Raw genomic sequence first — 21,567 nt, 5'->3', positions numbered from 1 at the left:
GAGGTGCACACCCTGAACTAATACATTTTTGCTGAAACCTAATCATATTGTTTACTCTTCCTGGTAGCAACTTGCCAGGGTGATAGTATAGTGCAACAGAACCATTCCACTTCTTCACTGAAAAGAGTCATGCTGGTTACCCAATTGTGCAGCGTGTCATTTTATACAGCTTTCTTTATTGAAATAAAACTGGACTCACATGAAATATTCTCTTTCAAAATGAATGTTTTGAGCTGCTGTGAATTTTATTTCTAGAGGTGGTGACAGGCTTTCAGGTACGTGCTTAGGTAAAGGCCCTGTTCATGTCACTTGTATAAGCTAATTCAGGGAGCAAATTAGCAAGTCAAGAAATGGGAAGTCTGAACTACTGTCAAAGCAGTTTCATTCTCTTTTCAAATAATCCAAAAATACCATTGCATCATAAAACAGTGTATTCAATAAAAGAAGAAAGGAGGATTAACGGCAAAAAAGCACATCATAAGATATGAAACTTTGGAAATTATCTAGATATTGTTTGAAAAACCTCCTTTGATGGAACGAAGATGAAGAACGGTATGGGATCCTGTCCTGTGCACCTGTAATTGATACGTTCCACATCCAATCATACCACCTAACCCTAAACACCCAAACATATTGCAATCAGTGACCATGTGGCCTAATGCATAAGGCGTCTGACTTCGGATCAGAAGATTGAGGATTCGAGTCCCTTCGTGGTTGAGTCTTTTTCTCACAGCACCCAAATTATCTTTACATAGAAACTGGAAACACACTCTTACAATACTCCTTTCACTCTCACTCATTAAGAAAGCCCAATGCAAACTGCACAATCAGTCACGTTATGCCTTCAGCATTGCTACTTTTCTGTCTTTCTGCCATACCAAAGTACCTCTTCATAAACACCACGGATATGCAATACGTATACAACAATATGACACAGCACAATCATTCTGAACAGAACTGTGGGTAGATGCAGTGCAGGGAGTGTGTGCGTGCAGAAAGCAGAAACTATGCATGCGTAGAAGCTCTATGATTTTCTCCAGGAATAATGCAAATTGTCCATCAGAAAAAATATAGTACTGCAGAAGAATCATAACGGATTGACACAATTGCTGCCTTTGCTGTTGCCCCAATTGTGTAATCTGTCAAGGACTGGTCTCTTGCAGATTGAGGCACCTAGTTGCAATTGTGTGGTATAAATCACCCTTACAACCATTTTTGCTATAAACTTGAGATCTTTCTGAGATACTATCTCACAGACTTCTTATGAATGAGGCACTCTGAAATTGTCACATTCCCATTTGTACGTCCTTAAAACTCTGCTGGTTATTCAAATGGGCAGATTGTTTTTTAAATTCCTTTCTGTCTCTAGTTGTAGTTATATTGATACAGAGGCATAATTGTTCAATTATATATATTGGTTTGATTGAAATATGTTCGTAGAGGTGGTGATAGGCTTTCTGTGTCTGTCTGAGAGCAAGGACCGGTTAACGTCTTTTTCCAAGAGCAGGTTGTTGTGAAAGGTATCAGGCAAAGGAGTATGTATTGTGATGTGGTTCTCTGACTACTTCTGTCCACTTGCCAAAAGTTCCAAGGCCCTATGATAGCACAAAAACGGTAAGATTGAAGTTGTGGGTGCCGGAGGTTTAAAATGGTCAGTTTAATTAAAGACAGAAAAGTGAAACGAATGACTGCAGAAATACTGTATGTGGCCATGAACTGAGATGAAAGGATGATTTTGGAACTCTGTCTTGCAGATTACCCTCAATGCTGCAATGGATAGGGCACTACTCTCACAGACCAGGGTGTGTAAGTTTAAGTCTATCTGAGGTGCACACCCTGAACTAATACATTTTTGCTGAAACCTAATCATATTGTTTACTCTTCCTCGTAGCAGCTTGCCAGGGTGATAGTATATTGCAACAGAACCATTCCACTTCTTCACTGAAAAGAGTCATGCTGGTTACCCAAATGTGCAGCGTGTCATTTTATACAGCTTTCTTTATTGAAATTAAACTTGGACTCACTTGAAATATTCTCTTTCAAAATGATTGTTTTGAGCTGCTGTGAATTTTATTTCTAGAGGTGGTGACAGGCTTTCAGGTACGTGCTTAGGTCAAGGCCCTGTTCATGTCACTTGTATAAGCTAATTCAGGGAGCAAATTAGCAAGTCAAGAAATGGGAAGTCTGAACTACTGTCAAAGCAGTTTCATTCTCTTTTCAAATAATCCAAAAATACCATTGCAGCATAAAACAGAGTATTCAATAAAAGAAGAAAGGAGGATTAACGGCAAAAAAGCACAGCATAAGATATGAAACTATGGAAATTATCTATATATTGTTTGAAAAAACTCCTTTGATGGAAAGAAGATGAATAACGGTATGGGATCCTGTCCTGCGCACCTGTAATTGATATGTTCCACATCCATTCATACCACCTAACCCTAAACACCCAAACATATTGCAGTCAGTGACCATGTGGCCTAATGGATAAGGTGTCTGACTTTGGATCAGATGATTGAGGGTTCCAGTCCCTACATGGTTGAGTCTTTTTCTCACAGCACCCAACTTATCTTTACATACAAACTGGAAACACACTCTTACAATACTCCTTTCACTCTCACTCATTAAGAAAGCCCAATGCAAACTGCACAATCAGTCACGTTATGCCTTCAGCATTGCTACTTTTCTGTCTTTCTGCCATACCAAAGTACCTCTTCATAAGTGCCACGGATATGCAATACGTATTCAACAATATGACATGGCACAATCATTCTGAACAGAACTGTGGGTAGATTCAGTGCAGGGAGTGTGTGCGTGCAGAAAGCAGAAACTATGCATGTGTAGAAGCTCTACGATTTTCTCCAGGAATAATGCAAATTGTCCCTCAGAAAAAGTATAGTACTAGAGAAGAATCATAAAGGATTGACACAATTGCTGCCTTTGCTGTTGCCCCACTTGTGAATTCTGTCAAGGACTGGTCTCTTGCAGATTGAGGCACCCAGTTGCAATTGTGTGGTATAAATCACCCTTAAAACCATTTTTGCTATAAACTTGAGATCTTTCTGAGATACTATCTCACAGACTTCTTATGAATGAGGAACTCTGAAATTGTCACATTCCAATTTGTACGTCCTTAAAACTCTGCTGGTTATTCAAATGGGCAGATTGTTTTTTAAATTCCTTTCTGTCTCTAGTTGTAGTTATATTGATACAGAGGCATAATTGTTGAATGATATATATTGGTTTGAATGAAATATGTTCGTAGAGGTGGTGATAGGCTTTCTGTGTCTGTCTGAGAGCAAGGACCGGTTAACGTCTTTTTCCAAGAGCAGTTTGTTGTGAAAGGTATCAGGCAAAGGAGAATGTATTGTGATGTGGTTCTCTGACTGCTTCTGTCCACTTGCCAAAAGTTCCAAGGCCCTATAATAGCACAAAAACTGTAAGATTGAAGTGGTGGGTGCCGCAGGTTTAAAATGGTCAGTTTAATTAAAGACAGAAAAGTGAAACGAATGACTGCAGAAATACTGTATGTGGCCATGAACTGAGATGAAAGGATGATTTTAGAACTCTGTCTTGCAGATTACCCTCAATGCCGCAATGGATAGGGCACTACTCTCACAGACCAGGGTGTGTAAGTTTAAGTCTATCTGAGGTGCACACCCTGAACTAATACATTTTTGCTGAAACCTAATCATATTGTTTACTCTTCCTCGTAGCAGCTTGCCAGGGTGATAGTATATTGCAACAGAACCATTCCACTTCTTCACTGAAAAGAGTCATGCTGGTTACCCAAATGTGCAGCGTGTCATTTTATACAGCTTTCTTTATTGAAATTAAACTTGGACTCACTTGAAATATTCTCTTTCAAAATGAATGTTTTGAGCTGCTGTGAATTTTATTTCTAGAGGTGGTGACAGGCTTTCAGGTACGTGCTTAGGTCAAGGCCCTGTTCATGTCACTTGTATAAGCTAATTCAGGGAGCAAATTAGCAAGTCAAGAAATGGGAAGTCTGAACTACTGTCAAAGCAGTTTCATTCTCTTTTCAAATAATCCAAAAATACCATTGCAGCATAAAACAGAGTATTCAATAAAAGAAGAAAGGAGGATTAACGGCAAAAAAGGACATCATAAGATATGAAACTTTGGAAATTATCTAGATATTGTTTGAAAAAACTCCTTTGATGGAAAGAAGATGAAGAACGGTATGGGATACTGTCCTGCGCACCTGTAATTGATATGTTCCCCATCCATTCATACCACCTAACCCTAAACACCCACACATATTGCAGTCAGTGACCATGTGGCCTCATGGATAAGGCGTCTGACTTTGAATCAGAAGATTGAGGGTTCGAGTCCCTTCATGGTTGGGTCTTTTTCTCACAGTACCCAACTTATCTTTACATACAAACTGGAAACACACTCTTACAATACTCCTTTCACTCTCACTCATTAAGAAAGCCCAAAGCAAACTGCACAATCAGTCACGTTATTCCTTCAGCATTGCTACTTTTCTTTCTTTCTACCATACCAAAGTACCTCTTCATAAATGCCATGGATATGCAATACGTATGCAACAATATGACACGGCACAATCATTCTTAACAGAACTGTGGGTAGATTCAGTGCAGGGAGTGTGTGCGTGCAGAAAGCAGAAACTATGCATGGGTAGAAGCTCTATGATTTTCTCCAGGAATAATGCAAATTGTCCCTCAGAAAAAGTATAGTGCTAGAGAATAATCATAAAGGATTGACACAATTGCTGCCTTTGCTGTTGCCCCAGTTGTGTAATCTGTCAAGGACTGGTCTTTTGCAGATTGAGGCACCTAGTTGCAATTGTGTGGTATAAATCACTCTTACAACCATTTTTGCTATAAACTTGAGATCTTTCTGAGATACTATCTCACAGACTTCTTATGAATGAGGAACTCTGAAATTGTCACATTCCAATTTGTACGTCCTTAAAACTCTGCTGGTTATTCAAATGGGCAGATTGTTTTTTAAATTCCTTTATGTCTCTAGTTGTAGTTATATTGATACAGAGGCATAATTGTTGAATGATATATATTGGTTTGATTGAAATATGTTCGTAGAGGTGGTGATAGGCTTTCTGTGTCTGTCTGAGAGCAAGGACCGGTTAACGTCTTTTTCCAAGAGCAGTTTGTTGTGAAAGGTATCAGGGAAAGCAGTATGTATTTGTGATGTGGTTCTCTGACTGCTTCTGTCCACTTGCCAAAAGTTCCAAGGCCCTATGATAGCACAAAAACGGTAAGATTGAAATGGTGGGTGCCGGAGGTTTAAAATGGTCAGTTTAATTAAAGACAGAAAAGTGAAACGAATGACTGCAGAAATACTGTATGTGGCCATGAACTGAGATGAAAGGATGATTTTGGAACTCTCTCTTGCAGATTACACTGAATGCCGCAATGGATAGAGCACTACTCTCACAGACCAGGGTGTGTAAGTTTAAGTCTATCTGAGGTGCACACCCTGAACTAATACATTTTTGCTGAAACCTAATCATATTGTTTACTCTTCCTCGTAGCAGCTTGCCAGGGTGATAGTATATTGCAACAGAACCATTCCACTTCTTAACTGAAAAGAGTCATGCAGGTTACCCAAATGTGCAGCGTGTCATTTTATACAGCTTTCTTTATTGAAATTAAACTTGGACTCACTTGAAATATTCTCTTTCAAAATTAATGTTTTGAGCTGCTGTGAATTTTATTTCTAGAGGTGGTGACAGGCTTTCAGGTACGTGCTTAGGTCAAGGACCTGTTCATGTCACTTGTATAAGCTAATTCAGGGAGCAAATTAGCAAGTTAAGAAATGGGAAGTCTGAACTACTGTCAAAGCAGTTTCATTCTCTTTTCAAATGATCCAAAAATACCATTGCAGCATAAAACAGAGTATTCAATAAAAGAAGAAAGGAGGATTAACGGCAAAAAAGGACATCATAAGATATGAAACTTTGGAAATTATCTAGATATTGTTTGAAAAAACTCCTTTGATGGAAAGAAGATGAAGAACGGTATGGGATCCTGTCCTGCGCACCTGTAATTAATATGTTCCACATCCATTCATACCACCTAACCCTAAACACCCACACATATTGCAGTCAGTGACCATGTGGCCTCATGGATAAGGCGTCTGACTTCGAATCAGAAGGTTGGGGGTTCGAGTCCCTTCATGGTTGGGTCTTTTTCTCACAGTACCCAACTTATCTTTACATACAAACTGGAAACACACTATTACAATACTCCTTTCACTCTCACTCATTAAGAAAGTCCAAAGCAAACTGCACAATCAGTCACGTTATGCCTTCAGCATTGCTACTTTTCTTTCTTTCTACCATACCAAAGTACCTCTTCATAAATGCCATGGATATGCAATACGTATGCAACAATATGACACGGCACAATCATTCTTAACAGAACTGTGGGTAGATTCTGTGCAGGTAGTGTGTGCGTGCAGAAAGCAGAAACTATGCATGGGTAGAAGCTCTATGATTTTCTCCAGGAATAATGCAAATTGTCCCTCAGAAAAAGTATAGTACTAGAGAATAATCATAAAGGATTGACACAATTGCTGCCTTTGCTGTTGCCCCAGTTGTGTAATCTGTCAAGGACGGGTCTTTTGCAGATTGAGGCACCTAGTTGCAATTGTGTGGTATAAATCACCCTTACAACCATTTTTGCTATAAACTTGAGATCTTTCTGAGATACTATCTCACAGACTTCTTATGAATGAGAAACTCTGAAATTGTCACATTCCAATTTGTACGTCCTTAAAACTCTTCTGGTTATTCAAATGGGCAGATTGTTTTTTAAATTCCTTTCTGTCTCTAGTTGTAGTTATATTGATACAGAGGCATAATTGTTGAATGATATATATTGGTTTGATTGAAATATGTTCGTAGAGTTGGTGATAGGCTTTCTGTGTCTGTCTGAGAGCAAGGACCGGTTAACGTCTTTTTCCAAGAGCAGTTTGTTGTGAAAGGTATCAGGCAAAGGAGTATGTATTGTGATGTGGTTCTCTGACTGCTTCTGTCCACTTGCCAAAAGTTCCAAGGCCCTATGATAGCACAAAAAAGGTAAGATTGAAGTGGTGGGTGCCGGAGGTTTAAAATGGTCAGTTTAATTAAAGACAGAAAAGTGAAACGAATGACTGCAGAAATACTGTATGTGGCCATGAACTGAGATGAAAGGATGATTTTGGAACTCTGTCTTGCAGATTACCCTCAATGCCGCAATGGATAGGGCACTACTCTCACAGACCAGGGTGTGTAAGTTTAAGTCTATCTGAGGTGCACACCCTGAACTAATACATTTTTGCTGAAACCTAATCATATTGTTTACTCTTCCTCGTAGCAGCTTGCCAGGGTGATAGTATATTGCAACAGAACCATTCCACTTCTTCACTGACAAGAGTCATGCTGGTTACCCAAATGTGCAGCGTGTCATTTTATACAGCTTTCTTTATTGAAATTAAACTTGGACTCACTTGAAATATTCTCTTTCAAAATGAATGTTTTGAGCTGCTGTGAATTTTATTTCTAGAGGTGGTGACAGGCTTTCAGGTACGTGCTTAGGTCAAGGCCCTGTTCATGTCACTTGTATAAGCTAATTCAGGGAGCAAATTAGCAAGTCAAGAAATGGGAAGTCTGAACTACTGTCAAAGCAGTTTCATTCTCTTTTCAAATAATCCAAAAATACCATTGCAGCATAAAACAGAGTATTCAATAAAAGAAGAAAGGAGGATTAACGGCAAAAAAGCACATCATAAGATATGAAACTTTGGAAATTATCTAGATATTGTTTGAAAAAACTCCTTTGATGGAAAGAAGATGAAGAACGGTATGGGATCCTGTCCTGCGCACCTGTAATTGACATGTTCCACATCCATTCATACCACCGAACCCTAAACACCCAAACATATTGCAGTCAGTTACCATTTGGCCTAATGGATAAGGTGTCTGACTTGGGATCAGAAGATTGAGGCTTTGAGACGCTTCATGGTTGAGTCTTTTTCTCACAGCACCCAACTTATCTTTACATACAAACTGGAAACACACTCTTACAATACTCCTTTCACTCTCACTCATTAAGAAAGCCCAAAGCAAACTGCACAATCAGTCACGTTATGCCTTCAGCATTGCTACTTTTCTGTCTTTCTGCCATACCAAAGTACCTCTTCATAAACGCCACGGATATGCAATACGTATACAACAATATGACACGGCACAATCATTCTTAACAGAACTGTGGGTAGATGCAGTGCAGGGAGTGTGTGCGTGCAGAAAGCAGAAACTATGCATACGTAGAAGCTCTATGATTTTCTCCAGGAAAAATGCAAATTGTCCCTCAGAAAAAATATACTACTGGAGAAGAATCATAAAGGATTGACACAATTGCTGCCTTTGCTGTTGCCCCAGTTGTCTAATCTGTCAAGGACTGGTCTCTTGCAGATTGAGGCACCTAGTTTCAATTGTGTGGTATAAATCACCCTTACAACCATTTTTGATATAAACTTGAGATCTTTCTTTGATACTATCTCACAGACTTCTTATGAATGAGGAACTCTGAAATTGTCACATTCCAGTTTGTACGTCCTAAAAACTCTGCTGGTTATTCAAATGGGCAGATTGTTTTTTTAATTCCTTTCTGTCTCGAGTTGTAGTTATATTGATACAGAGGCATAATTGTTGAATGATATATATTGGTTTGATTGAAATATGTTCGTAGACGTGGTGATAGGCTTTCTGTGTCTGTCTGAGAGCAAGGACCGGTTAAAGTCTTTTTCCAAGAGCAATTTGTTGTGAAAGGTATCAGGCAAAGGAGTATGTATTGTGATGTGGTTCTCTGACTGCTTCTGTCCACTTGCCAAAAGTTCCAAGGCCCTATGATAGCACAAAAACGGTAAGATTGAAGTGGTGGGTGCCGGAGGTTTAAAATGGTCAGTTTAATTAAAGACAGAAAAGTGAAACGAATGACTGCAGAAATACTGTATGTGGCCATGAACTGAGATGAAAGGATGATTTTGGAACTCTGTCTTGCAGATTACCCTCAATGCCGCAATGGATAGGGCACTACTCTCACAGACCAGGGTGTGTAAGTTTAAGTCTATCTGAGGTGCACACCCTGAACTAATACATTTAGGCTGAAACCTATCATATTGTTTACTCTTCCTCGTAGCAGCTTGCCAGGGTGATAGTATATTGCAACAGAACCATTCCACTTCTTCACTGAAAAGAGTCATGCTGGTTACCCAAATGTGCAGCGTGTCATTTTATACAGCTTTCTTTTTTAAATTAAACTTGGACTCACTTGAAATATTCTCTTTCAAAATGATTGTTTTGAGCTGCTGTGAATTTTATTTCTAGAGGTGGTGACAGGCTTTCAGGTACGTGCTTAGGTCAAGGCCCTGTTCATGTCACTTGTATAAGCTAATTGAGGGAGCAAATTAGCAAGTCAAGAAATGGGAAGTCTGAACTACTGTCAAAGCAGTTTCATTCTCTTTTCAAATAATCCAAAAATACCATTGCAGCATAAAACAGAGTATTCAATAAAAGAAGAAAGGAGGATTAACGGCAAAAAAGCACAGCATAAGATATGAAACTATGGAAATTATCTATATATTGTTTGAAAAAACTCCTTTGATGGAAAGAAGATGAATAACGGTATGGGATCCTGTCCTGCGCACCTGTAATTGATATGTTCCACATCCATTCATACCACCTAACCCTAAACACCCAAACATATTGCAGTCAGTGACCATGTGGCCTAATGGATAAGGTGTCTGACTTCGGATCAGAAGATTGAGGGTTCCAGTCCCTTCATGGTTGAGTCTTTTTCTCACAGCACCCAACTTATCTTTACATACAAACTGGAAACACACTCTTACAATACTCCTTTCACTCTCACTCATTAAGAAAGCCCAATGCAAACTGCACAATCAGTCACGTTATGCCTTCAGCATTGCTACTTTTCTGTCTTTCTGCCATACCAAAGTACCTCTTCATAAGTGCCATGGATATGCAATACGTATTCAACAATATGACATGGCACAATCATTCTGAACAGAACTGTGGGTAGATTCAGTGCAGGGAGTGTGTGCGTGCAGAAAGCAGAAACTATGCATGTGCAGAAGCTCTACGATTTTCTCCAGGAATAATGCAAATTGTCCCTCAGAAAAAGTATAGTACTAGAGAAGAATCATAAAGGATTGACACAATTGCTGCCTTTGCTGTTGCCCCACTTGTGAATTCTGTCAAGGACTGGTCTCTTGCAGATTGAGGCACCAAGTTGCAATTGTGTGGTATAAATCACCCTTAAAACCATTTTTGCTATAAACTTGAGATCTTTCTGAGATACTATCTCACAGACTTCTTATGAATGAGGAACTCTGAAATTGTCACATTCCAATTTGTACGTCCTTAAAACTCTGCTGGTTATTCAAATGGGCAGATTGTTTTTTAAATTCCTTTCTGTCTCTAGTTGTAGTTATATTGATACAGAGGCATAATTGTTGAATGATATATATTGGTTCGATTGAAATATGTTCGTAGAGGTGGTGATAGGCTTTCTGTGTCTGTCTGAGAGCAAGGACCGGTTAACGTCTTTTTCCAAGAGCAGTTTGTTGTGAAAGGTATCAGGCAAAGGAGTATGTATTGTCATGTGGTTCTCTGACTGCTTCTGTCCACTTGCCAAAGGTTCCAAGGCCCTATGATAGTGTCATGACCACACCAACTTGCCAAGTCAAATCAAAGAAGTGCATGAGAAAAGCAAAGAGATATCCTCAGTGGAGACAGCAAAGCCCAAACTGGAAGAAAGTTTGCAGAGTAATCTTGCGCTTATTTCAAAGGAAGAATCAAGAAGAGAAGATCCAAGATGGCCGCTGTGAGTCCTGAAGGTTAGTTACAGTTCTAGTCTTGCAATCGGTTGGTTGCTAGGTTACGAGCTCTCCAGCTGGAAGCCTTGCACTTCAACTGAGGTCTGACAGGAATCAGCTGTGTTGAGAGAGAGCGCGCTTCAGAACAGAAACTCCTGTGAGGTAAAATTACATTTGAAGATTATATTACTGAAAACGTATAAATATTGTCAAGGTTTATTCGGAGAGTTTGAAAGTAGACCGTTCCCGTGGAAGTCGGCAAGGCTACAGAGTTAATGTATGAATTAACCTTATGTTTACAAGGTTCTTGTTTAAGATATTAAAGTCAAAGAAAAAACGAACTTTAAAATTGCAAGTATCTACAAATGTCAAGGTTATAAACAAAGGCCAAGTTTAAAGGAGAAACGAACTGTTAACAAATAAGCATTAACAAATTCAATGGTAATAAACCAAAATAGAGTTTAAAAGAGAAACAAACTTAAATAAACAAGCATTTACAACTACAAGCTATCGACAGATGTCGAAGTAAGGAAGGAGAAACTAACTGTAATAAACAAGCATTTACAAGTACAAGTTATCAACAAATGTCAAAGTAAGAAAGGAGAAACGAACTTTAATAATCAAGCATTTACAAATACAAGTATTGACAGAAGTCACAATAAGACAGGAGAAATTAAATAACATCAGCTGATTTGAAGAACGCATTATCACCAACTATATATATATGTATATATATATATATATATAGTAAAATAAAACCAATCTCTAACAAAGGTTGAGAAGTTCTTCCAGAATCAGTAATAAGCATTTTTTTAAGAAGAGCTATCATTTATAGAGAGAAGCAAGGCTACAGAGAACTCAGGGTGAGTGAAGAAATAATAGAATTAAAGAGAATTAAGTGTTGAGAGTAGAAAGTGAAAAACTGATGTTGTATGTCCCTAGTAATTGCGACTGTGACTCTTGCAGGTGCTGTATCCAATCTTAGATGTGAGGAGGCAGACTGAGTACTGGCGTTCATCATCTCTGTGGCAGTCTCTCTACCATCCCATTCCCCTTTCCCCCTCCGGGGTACTCAGCACGAAGGATTAATATTCGTTGTGAGTAGCTCTGGTCGGGACTGAGGAGTTATCTTCTGCTTCTGAGGAAATCGAATTGAAGTATCCTGGCAGATTGAAGTGCCATCACCCTAATTTTAGGGAAAAAACAGATTTCCTCCTGAGCAGAATGGCAGAAGGAATTGATATAAAAGCATTAGCCACCGTTTTGGAAGGGTTACAGAAACAGTTAAATAACACCATAGAAGAAACAGTCCAAATAAAACAGCGAATAAATGAGTTAGGGAACACCGCTAAATCAAATGAATCTGTGTTTTCACAAATCCCTAGTCCTTCACAGTCCGCAGGTATATCCACTCATGTAATTCATGCAGTTTCCCCTGTTATTCCTTTGGCTCAACCCGAGCGCTTCGGTGGGGATCCAAATAAGGCGCCGATTTTTCTGACCCAATGCTCATTGCATTTTTTATGTAGACCAGTCATTTTTTCCGAAGTCCAGTCCAAAGTGGCATTTATATTGTCTTATCTGACAGGAGATGCGGCCGCATGGTCCATGCCAATAATTTCCAGAAATGATCCTGTTTTATATAATTTCCAAAATTTCAAGGAAGAGTTCTTAAGAATATTTGATCGGCGAACTGCAGCTCAAGCCACTGACAATGAACTACTGGAAATCAGGCAAGGTAATAAAGATCTAGTAGCCTATCTGGCGCATTTCAATAAACTCATTGTAGAGACTGCCTGGCCGGAGTCAAAAAGAGCCGCCATATTTTATCGTGGACTGAGAGATGAATTGAAAGATGCCTTAGCACAAGTTCCAAATAGACCCACCAAGATTTCAGAGTTAATTGATCTTGTGTTACAGATTGACCACCGGTTAACTGAACGAAGAGCAGAAAAGAGAAGAGAGTATCGACCATTTCCCCTGAGAATTGATCGTGTAAGAAATGATCATACGAGAGCCGGAGAAGGGATAACGATAGAAGAACCAATGCAAATTGGTTCCATCCGAGGTCCTTTATCTAAGGAAGAAAAAGAGAAAAGAAGAGTGAATCAACTATGTTTATATTGCGGTGCATCTGGGCATTTTGTTAAAAACTGTCCCAAGAAACCCAAAGCTCTTCAGTCGGGAAAAGGCCAGCTTCATCAGTAGAGGGAGTTGCCCTGATGAAAGCAGAACCCAAGACAACTCCTTTAGATCAACGAGTGGCGAATACCTTACAAACCGCAGCGCCACATTTGGTACAAACAGTATCAGTTAAGACCCTTGAGAAGGAAATTCAAGGGATCTCAGTTATGATAGACTCTGGAGCTACGGGCAACTTCTGTGATATCAAATACGCTCGTAAAATGGGTATTCGATTTATCAAGAAATCTACTTTGGAAGTAGTAAGAGCTGTGGATGGAACCAATCTTTCTTCAGGACCCATTTCCCATGAGACCGAACCAATTCAGATGCAAGGTTTTGGTGGACATCAGGAGCAAATAATCTTTAATTTGATAGATGCTCCACAATTTCAACTCATTGTGGGTCTGCCCTGGCTTACAGAACATAATCCACAAATTGACTGGAGCAAAAGAACGATCAAGATGAATTCCTCTTACTGCAAAGAGAATTGCTTTCATGATGGAGTGGAAGTGTCCACCAAGTCCCAAGCGGCCTGTTTATCATCACACTCTTCAATGATCTGTGCACTAAAGACAGCAGAAATCCCAAAAGAATATGAGGATTTAGTTGCCGTTTTTGATGAAAAGGAGGCTGAGAAATTGCCACCACATCGACCCTACGACTGCAAAATTGAACTGGAGCCATGTAGCAGAATATACACATTGACCGAAGCAGAGAATCAACATTTAAAGGAGTATTTGGATCAATATCTTGCTAATGGTTTTATTCGTCCTTCTGAATCTCCAGTGTCATCCCCACTATTTTTCATACCAAAGAAGGATGGGAGTCTTCGAACTTGCATTGATTATCGAGCCCTCAATCAGGTTACCATCAAGAATCGATACCCACTGCCTTTAGTGTCAGTTTTATTAGATCAAGTAAAGAATGCTAGAATCTACACCAAATTGGACCTGCGAGGAGCATATCATTTGATTCGAGTGGCTTCAGGGGATGAATGGAAAACCGCTTTTCGGACTCGATACGGATTATTTGAATATCAAGTGATGCCTTATGGGTTATGCAATGCTCCCGCTGCCTTCCAGCATTTCGTTAATGATATATTACGAGAATTCCTCGACCGGATTGCCGTGGTTTATATAGATGACATTTTAATCTTTTCCGATAATCTACAGGAGCACATTTCCCATGTTCGATCCATCCTCACAAGGTTGCAAGAAAACCATCTCTATGTAAAATTGGAGAAGTGTGCATTTCATGTGGAACGAGTTGAGTTCTTAGGATTCTCTATGTAAAATTGGAGAAGTGTGCATTTCATGTGGAACGAGTTGAGTTCTTAGGATTCATTTTGTCACCAGAAGGAGTTAGTATGGATCCTGCCAAGATAAAAACAGTGCAACATTGGCCTTCTCCTTGCAATGTCAAAGAGATCCAGAGTTTCTTGGGGTTCGCTAATTTTTATCGAAGATTCATATCCAATTTTTCTCAAACAGTTACACCCATTACTCGATTGTTGAAGAAAGGAGTGAAGTTTGAGTGGACAAAAGAAGCTGAAAATGCTTTTAATTTTTTGAAGAATTCCTTCGTCTCAGCTCCAATCTTGCTCCACCCCAATCCAGATGAGCCATATTATGTGGAGGCAGATGCTTCAGATGTTGCCATAGGAGGTATCCTTTCCCAGCGTCATAAAGATACAGGTCAATTACATCCAGTGGCCTATTTCTCTCAAAAATTAACACCACCAGAGATAAATTATTCAATTGCGGATAAGGAGCTATTGGCAGTCAAATAAACTTTTCGTGAGTGGAGGCATTACATTTTGGGAGCTCAGCATAAAGTGACCGTTTACACGGACCACCGAAATTTACAGTTTTTAAAATCAGCTCGAACTCTAACAGCTAGACGACTGCGTTGGTCCCTATATTTTGCAGACTTTGATTTTGTTATCACTTTCAGACCAGGAAAAGTAAATGGGAAGGCAGATGCTCTATCTCGAATTGATACCGGTGCAGTTAAAGAGCCTCCAGAAAAAGAATTGATTATTCCACAAGAGAAGTTCATATCTACCATATTGTATGAAAATGTATCCAAAGAAATTCAAGAAAACTTAACATTCGAAGGAATGCTGAAGTGGTCCAAAGAAGGCCAAGGAAGAGAAATCAAAAAAGGTTTGCCATACTTTAAAGGTGCACTGTATGTTCCGACTGTGGAGCTGCAAGAAACAATTCTTCAGGCTTATCATGACGATCAATTGGCTGGACACAAAGGAATTCAAAAGACTCAAAATCTAATACAACGAGAATTTTGGTGGCCAAAAATGAAAACTCAGATAAGACAATATGTGTCAACTTGTGACAAATGTCAAAGAGGGAAATCAAATAGAACAGCTTCATAAGGTCTGTTAAGACCTTTGCCCACTGCACCCCATGCCTGGCATACTGTTACTATGGATCTTATAGTGGACCTCCCTAGTAGCCAAGGTTTTAACACTATCCTAGTTTTTGTAGACACTTTCACTAAAATGGCACATTTCATTCCTTTGAAAGAAATCCCTCGAGCCCCACAGGTTGCACAGTTGTTTACACAACACATAGTACGCGCCCATGGTATCCCAAAAATTCTAGTTTCAGACAGGGGGTCCCAATTTGTTTCTCGCTTTTGGAAGGCCTTTAGTAAAAGATTAGGAATTGATTTTCGTTACTCTATCAGTTACCATCCTGAAACCGATGGGCAAACAGAGAGAGTGAATCAAGAGTTAGAACAGTATTTAAGACTCAATTTATTCGATAAAGAGAAGGAATGGCCCGAGTTGATGTGGGCAGCTGAATTTGCTTACAATAATGCTGTTCATTCCACCACTGGGTTCACCCCCTTTTATCTGAACCATGGTAGACATCCTAATGTAATGTTGGGTAAAGAAGATGATTCAGTGCCTGCAGTAGAAGAGATGGTGAGGGATTTGCAGACCACGTTAGTTAGGGCTAGAAAAAACATCATTCAAGCAAAAGACTCATATAAGACTCAGGCTGATAGAAAAAGAAGAGAGAGCCCCATTTATTCGAAAGGAGACAAAGTTTGGTTATCCACTCGTCATTTACGTCTCAAAGGAAATTGTAAATTTCAGCCACGATTTATAGGCCCATTCAAAGTTGACAAGATGATCAATCCAGTGGCAGTTAAATTGCAGTTGCCAGCTCATCTAAAGATACATCCTGTTTTCCATGTCTCCTTGTTAAAGAACAGTTCTCCAAATTTACGTCAAAACTCCCCTCCAATTCCTATCCAGATTAACTCTGCAGAAGAGTATGAGGTCAATCAAATCTTAGATTCCAAAATCCGTAATGGCCAGCTTTATTATCTAATTGATTGGAAAGGTTATGGTCCAGAGGAACGATCCTGGGAGCCGCACGAGTATGTACATGCTTGTCCTGCCATTTGATAAAGTTTTGTTTTGACCAATGACTTTGTGTTTCACCACTGCGCATATTAGTTGCTCAATGTTCACCAGTAGCACATGGTATGTTTTGTTCAGTTTAGCCGCCTATGGGCTTTGACATTGCATTAGTCATTACATTCTGTATTGTGCCTATTGGCTTTGACATGGCATTAGCCATTACTTTCTGTATTCAGTTTAGCCGTCTATGGGCTTTGACATTGCATTAGCCATTACATTCTGTATTCTGCCTATTGGCTTTGACATGCTGTATCCAGTCTAGCCGCCTATTGGCTTTGACATTGCATGCCTATTGACTTTGACATGATGTATTCAATTTAGCTGCCTATTGACTTTGACATGCTATTAGATATTCTGCCTATGGGCTTTGACATGATATTATATATTGCATTTTGTATTCAGCTTAACTGCCTATTGGCTTTGACATGATATTCAGCTCCGCTGCCTATTGGCTTTGACATGATATTATACATTGCATTTTATATTCAGCTCAGCTGCCTATGGGCTTTGACATGATATAAGACATTGCATTTTGTATTCAGCTTAGATGCCTATTGGCTTTGACATGACACTAGACATTGCATTTGATATTTAGGTTAGCTGCCTATTGCCTTTAACATGACATTGCATTTGATATTTAGGTTAGCTGCCCATTGCCTTTAACGTGGAGTTAGACATTGCAGTTGAGAATCTAAGCTGTATTTTTCCAAGCTGTGTTTTTGCACCAGAGAACCAAGATGTTTTGCTCTCACAGTAGACTAGACCTGATAAGAGAGAGTACATGGGCGTCGTTTCTCTTCCCTTGAGCTTGGGAACAGGAGTAGTCTTGGAGACCTGGCCAGTCTCCAAAGGGCTTGCTCAGTTTCCCAGGTCTGAGAGGAGGGGGCACACCTTTGTAACGAATGTAACAGGCTGCAGAGGGTCAGATTCGAATCTGCCGGACCTCGTGCTGGAGCTTGGCGCCAGCTGCCAGCATCCCGTGTGGGTAGATGACACTCTTTCTCGCGGCTGACAGGGGTCATCAGCTTGCAGACCTTAGAAAGATGTAGCTGTAAATAGTTCCTACACGGTGAAGTATTTGTTTTGCTTTGCATTCAATATCTTATAAATATAACCTGCTGTGTATATTGCAAACTGATATATTTTGTTTGATTAACGCGGACTTGAAAGCTACTAATTCGTCATTCATTCATAAACATTGTGGTTGGGGAAGAATAAAATAACAATAAAAGTCTTCTTTGACCTCAGAAGTGCATTTCTGTTGTGTTATGTTAGTGCTTAGAGACTAAATAAGAGGAAAGCACTACAATTGGTACCTGGAGTCGTGGGGTCGGTCATTAAGAGGTGATTAAGAAGGGGTTTGACGAGTTAGTAGATTTCTAAGTGCACACTTTAAAAGTGTAATTGTTTTTTTGTTGTTTGGAGAATTACAGAAATTGTTTTCTGTTTGGAGAATCACAGTAGCACGGCAGACCATGTCTGAGAATACATGTGTTGATGAACTGCCTGATGGTGCTAAGAAAAACTGTGAATTGTTTTCTGTTTGGGGAATTACAGAAGAAAATGCATGTGTAGCTAAAATGCCTGATGTTGTTTTGAGAAATAATTCCCGTTGTATATATGTAGAAAAAGTGTGTTTTGGAAGTAATGATGACAGAAAGGTCTGTATACCTTTATCTGCTTACAGAGAAATGCAGGAGAAATGTAGGCAGTTGGAACATGAAAATAGGAATTTACGTGAGCAAATTAGCCAGGATACGATAATTCAAAATAATGCTGAAAGTTATAAAAATGAAGAATCTTTCTTGTCCCATTCCAGTAATGAGGGGGTTAAGACAGCTCCGAGCTGCACTGAGTTTCCATGTGAGCCAGGGTTTTTGGCAAACAATATGCATTCCTTAACTGATAACACGGATGAGAGAGCTCAGAATGTGATTTACGAGTTACCGTTGCAAAATGCACAAGTAAAACGAAGGATTTTAGAGCAAGACACCCCGAGTTTCATTAGCTTGTTTGATTTTTGGAAAAAGAATAGCCCTCATTTGAGAGAAATCCTAACACTTTTGTACATGGTCACTGTGAAAAATAATATGCAGCTGCGCGCTTGTGATTTGGCAAATGAAATAATGCAGACTTTAGGTTTCTGCGCAGTGCAAGAAGGAAAAACTGATGTACATGTAATTCAAGAACAAGGGAAGAAAATACTGCCCCTAGCTAGAATCATACAATGGATCTGGTACTTGCAAGACAGGGCTAGAGTACCACAGATAAAAGAATTACCAATGAAGTTGAATGCACCATTTGAATTCGTGTCCACTGAAGATAAAAAGCATGTTTGTTTTACTAATGATTCATTGACTGAAATGTTGTTTTCTGGCACCGTAGAAGGAACAGCGTGGTATAATGTGTGTCAGATTTTAAAGCAAGAGCTACGTGAGATGTGTCATTTTTACGCTGATTTTTGGTTCTTTGATAATGTTTTAGCACCTAACTGGTTCAATTACCTTGCAGATGTTAATGAGAAAAATGCAGAGAGAGAAGTGTTCACCCAGAATTCTGCCTTAGTGGGGATGGCTATGTGGGTGCCCCAGAAATGTGAAAAGGCCACTTACAGGTGGGCAGAGATAAGAGAGATGCACATTCCCCTAGATTTGATAAAAACTGTGCAGCACGCACAAAAGCAATCTGTCATGCAAGCAGTCACAGAGCAGTTGGGGAGAGGAAAGTTACCAGAACAGAAATGGCAAATTGATCAGGTTTTAGGGAGAGTGATTGCTGCAAATTACCAAGGAAAAATCGAAATTATGCTGATACCTAGAAAAGAATCTGATTTATTTATACAAATTGGAGACAGAATGGCCCAAATTGGCGAAAATGCAGTGAATGGAGGTTTGGTAAAGAAGGAGTCTGCCCCAGCCCTTCTGACAGTGCAAGAAAAGGGAAGCTGTGGTGCAGCAGATAAAAACCTCAGTGCTGATGTGTGGGCTGACGCCCCAAGTGACCCTCCAGAACCTGCAGAGAATATAACAAAGGGCCCCAAAAACGTCCTGCTGATTATAAAACAGGGAAAGAAAGAGGAAGGGTGCAGTTTAAATGAAAAATGTTATTTGCAAGAAAAGTCATACTTGTTTCTTTTGCAGATCCGACCACGTTTCGCCACTGTCCCTGAGTGTGCTGTGTGGTCCCCCTTCCGGTGTGTGCGTGTGGGGTCGGGGAAGGGACCGAATCCCCAACCTGAACCTGGCTGAGTAAAGTGCCAGCACCATGGATCCATTTTGCGCAAACTGCGCCTTCAGTTCAAGTTCAACTTGTTTGCTGTGTTTTTTTTTTTTCCCCTCTCGTATGGAACTCTGACTTTTGCTTACCTTCCAGAAAACCTTTCAGGTGGACCGTGCCTCTTTACATGAGCAGAACTCATGCCACATCAAATTGCTAACACTGTTGAATTAGAGACTCATTCAGAAAAAAAAATTGCCCAGTCTTTTCTATGTAGATGTATCTGATGTGAAAGGTTATGAAATCAATGTGTTAATTCACTTCTATTGCTTTACGGGGATTGCTTTGATCATAATGTTTTTTTTGTGCTGATGTTTTTTTTTTTTTTTTTTGAAATATGAGATATGTGAAACAAAAATTCATTGGTCAAAGGGCGGAATGTCCTGCCATTTGATAAAGTTTTGTTTTGACCAATGACTTTGTGTTTCACCACTGCGCATATTAGTTGCTCAATGTTCACCAGTAGCACATGGTATGTTTTGTTCAGTTTAGCCGCCTATGGGCTTTGACATTGCATTAGTCATTACATTCTGTATTGTGCCTATTGGCTTTGACATGGCATTAGCCATTACTTTCTGTATTCAGTTTAGCCGTCTATGGGCTTTGACATTGCATTAGCCATTACATTCTGTATTCTGCCTATTGGCTTTGACATGCTGTATCCAGTCTAGCCGCCTATTGGCTTTGACATTGCATGCCTATTGACTTTGACATGATGTATTCAATTTAGCTGCCTATTGACTTTGACATGCTATTAGATATTCTGCCTATGGGCTTTGACATGATATTATATATTGCATTTTGTATTCAGCTTAACTGCCTATTGGCTTTGACATGATATTCAGCTCCGCTGCCTATTGGCTTTGACATGATATTATACATTGCATTTTATATTCAGCTCAGCTGCCTATGGGCTTTGACATGATATAAGACATTGCATTTTGTATTCAGCTTAGATGCCTATTGGCTTTGACATGACACTAGACATTGCATTTGATATTTAGGTTAGCTGCCTATTGCCTTTAACATGACATTGCATTTGATATTTAGGTTAGCTGCCCATTGCCTTTAACGTGGAGTTAGACATTGCAGTTGAGAATCTAAGCTGTATTTTTCCAAGCTGTGTTTTTGCACCAGAGAACCAAGATGTTTTGCTCTCACAGTAGACTAGACCTGATAAGAGAGAGTACATGGGCGTCGTTTCTCTTCCCTTGAGCTTGGGAACAGGAGTAGTCTTGGAGACCTGGCCAGTCTCCAAAGGGCTTGCTCAGTTTCCCAGGTCTGAGAGGAGGGGGCACACCTTTGTAACGAATGTAACAGGCTGCAGAGGGTCAGATTCGAATCTGCCGGACCTCGTGCTGGAGCTTGGCGCCAGCTGCCAGCATCCCGTGTGGGTAGATGACACTCTTTCTCGCGGCTGACAGGGGTCATCAGCTTGCAGACCTTAGAAAGATGTAGCTGTAAATAGTTCCTACACGGTGAAGTATTTGTTTTGCTTTGCATTCAATATCTTATAAATATAACCTGCTGTGTATATTGCAAACTGATATATTTTGTTTGATTAACGCGGACTTGAAAGCTACTAATTCGTCATTCATTCATAAACATTGTGGTTGGGGAAGAATAAAATAACAATAAAAGTCTTCTTTGACCTCAGAAGTGCATTTCTGTTGTGTTATGTTAGTGCTTAGAGACTAAATAAGAGGAAAGCACTACAATGCTTCAAGATTAGTGAGAAACTTTCATAGAACCTACCCAAGCAAACCTAA

General features: G+C 39.7%; 2 non-coding genes across 2 annotated transcripts; both read left to right on the top strand.

Moving 5' to 3' along the window:
- Window positions 1-4,294: 4,294 nt before the first annotated feature.
- Window positions 4,295-4,367, top strand: TRNAQ-UUG (transfer RNA glutamine (anticodon UUG)). Its single transcript has one exon. It is a non-coding gene; the product is annotated as a tRNA-Gln (tRNA).
- A 1,753-nt stretch (window positions 4,368-6,120) lies between these two features.
- On the top strand, window positions 6,121-6,193 carry TRNAR-UCG (transfer RNA arginine (anticodon UCG)). Its single transcript has one exon. It is a non-coding gene; the product is annotated as a tRNA-Arg (tRNA).
- The last annotated feature ends 15,374 nt before the right edge of the window (window positions 6,194-21,567 follow it).

Source organism: Pleurodeles waltl, chromosome 4_1, assembly GCF_031143425.1.
Source record: "Pleurodeles waltl isolate 20211129_DDA chromosome 4_1, aPleWal1.hap1.20221129, whole genome shotgun sequence".
NCBI classification, from domain to species: domain Eukaryota; kingdom Metazoa; phylum Chordata; class Amphibia; order Caudata; family Salamandridae; genus Pleurodeles; species Pleurodeles waltl.
The sequence above is the reverse complement of the archived record's forward strand: the minus strand, read 5'-3'. Positions and strand labels throughout refer to the sequence as shown.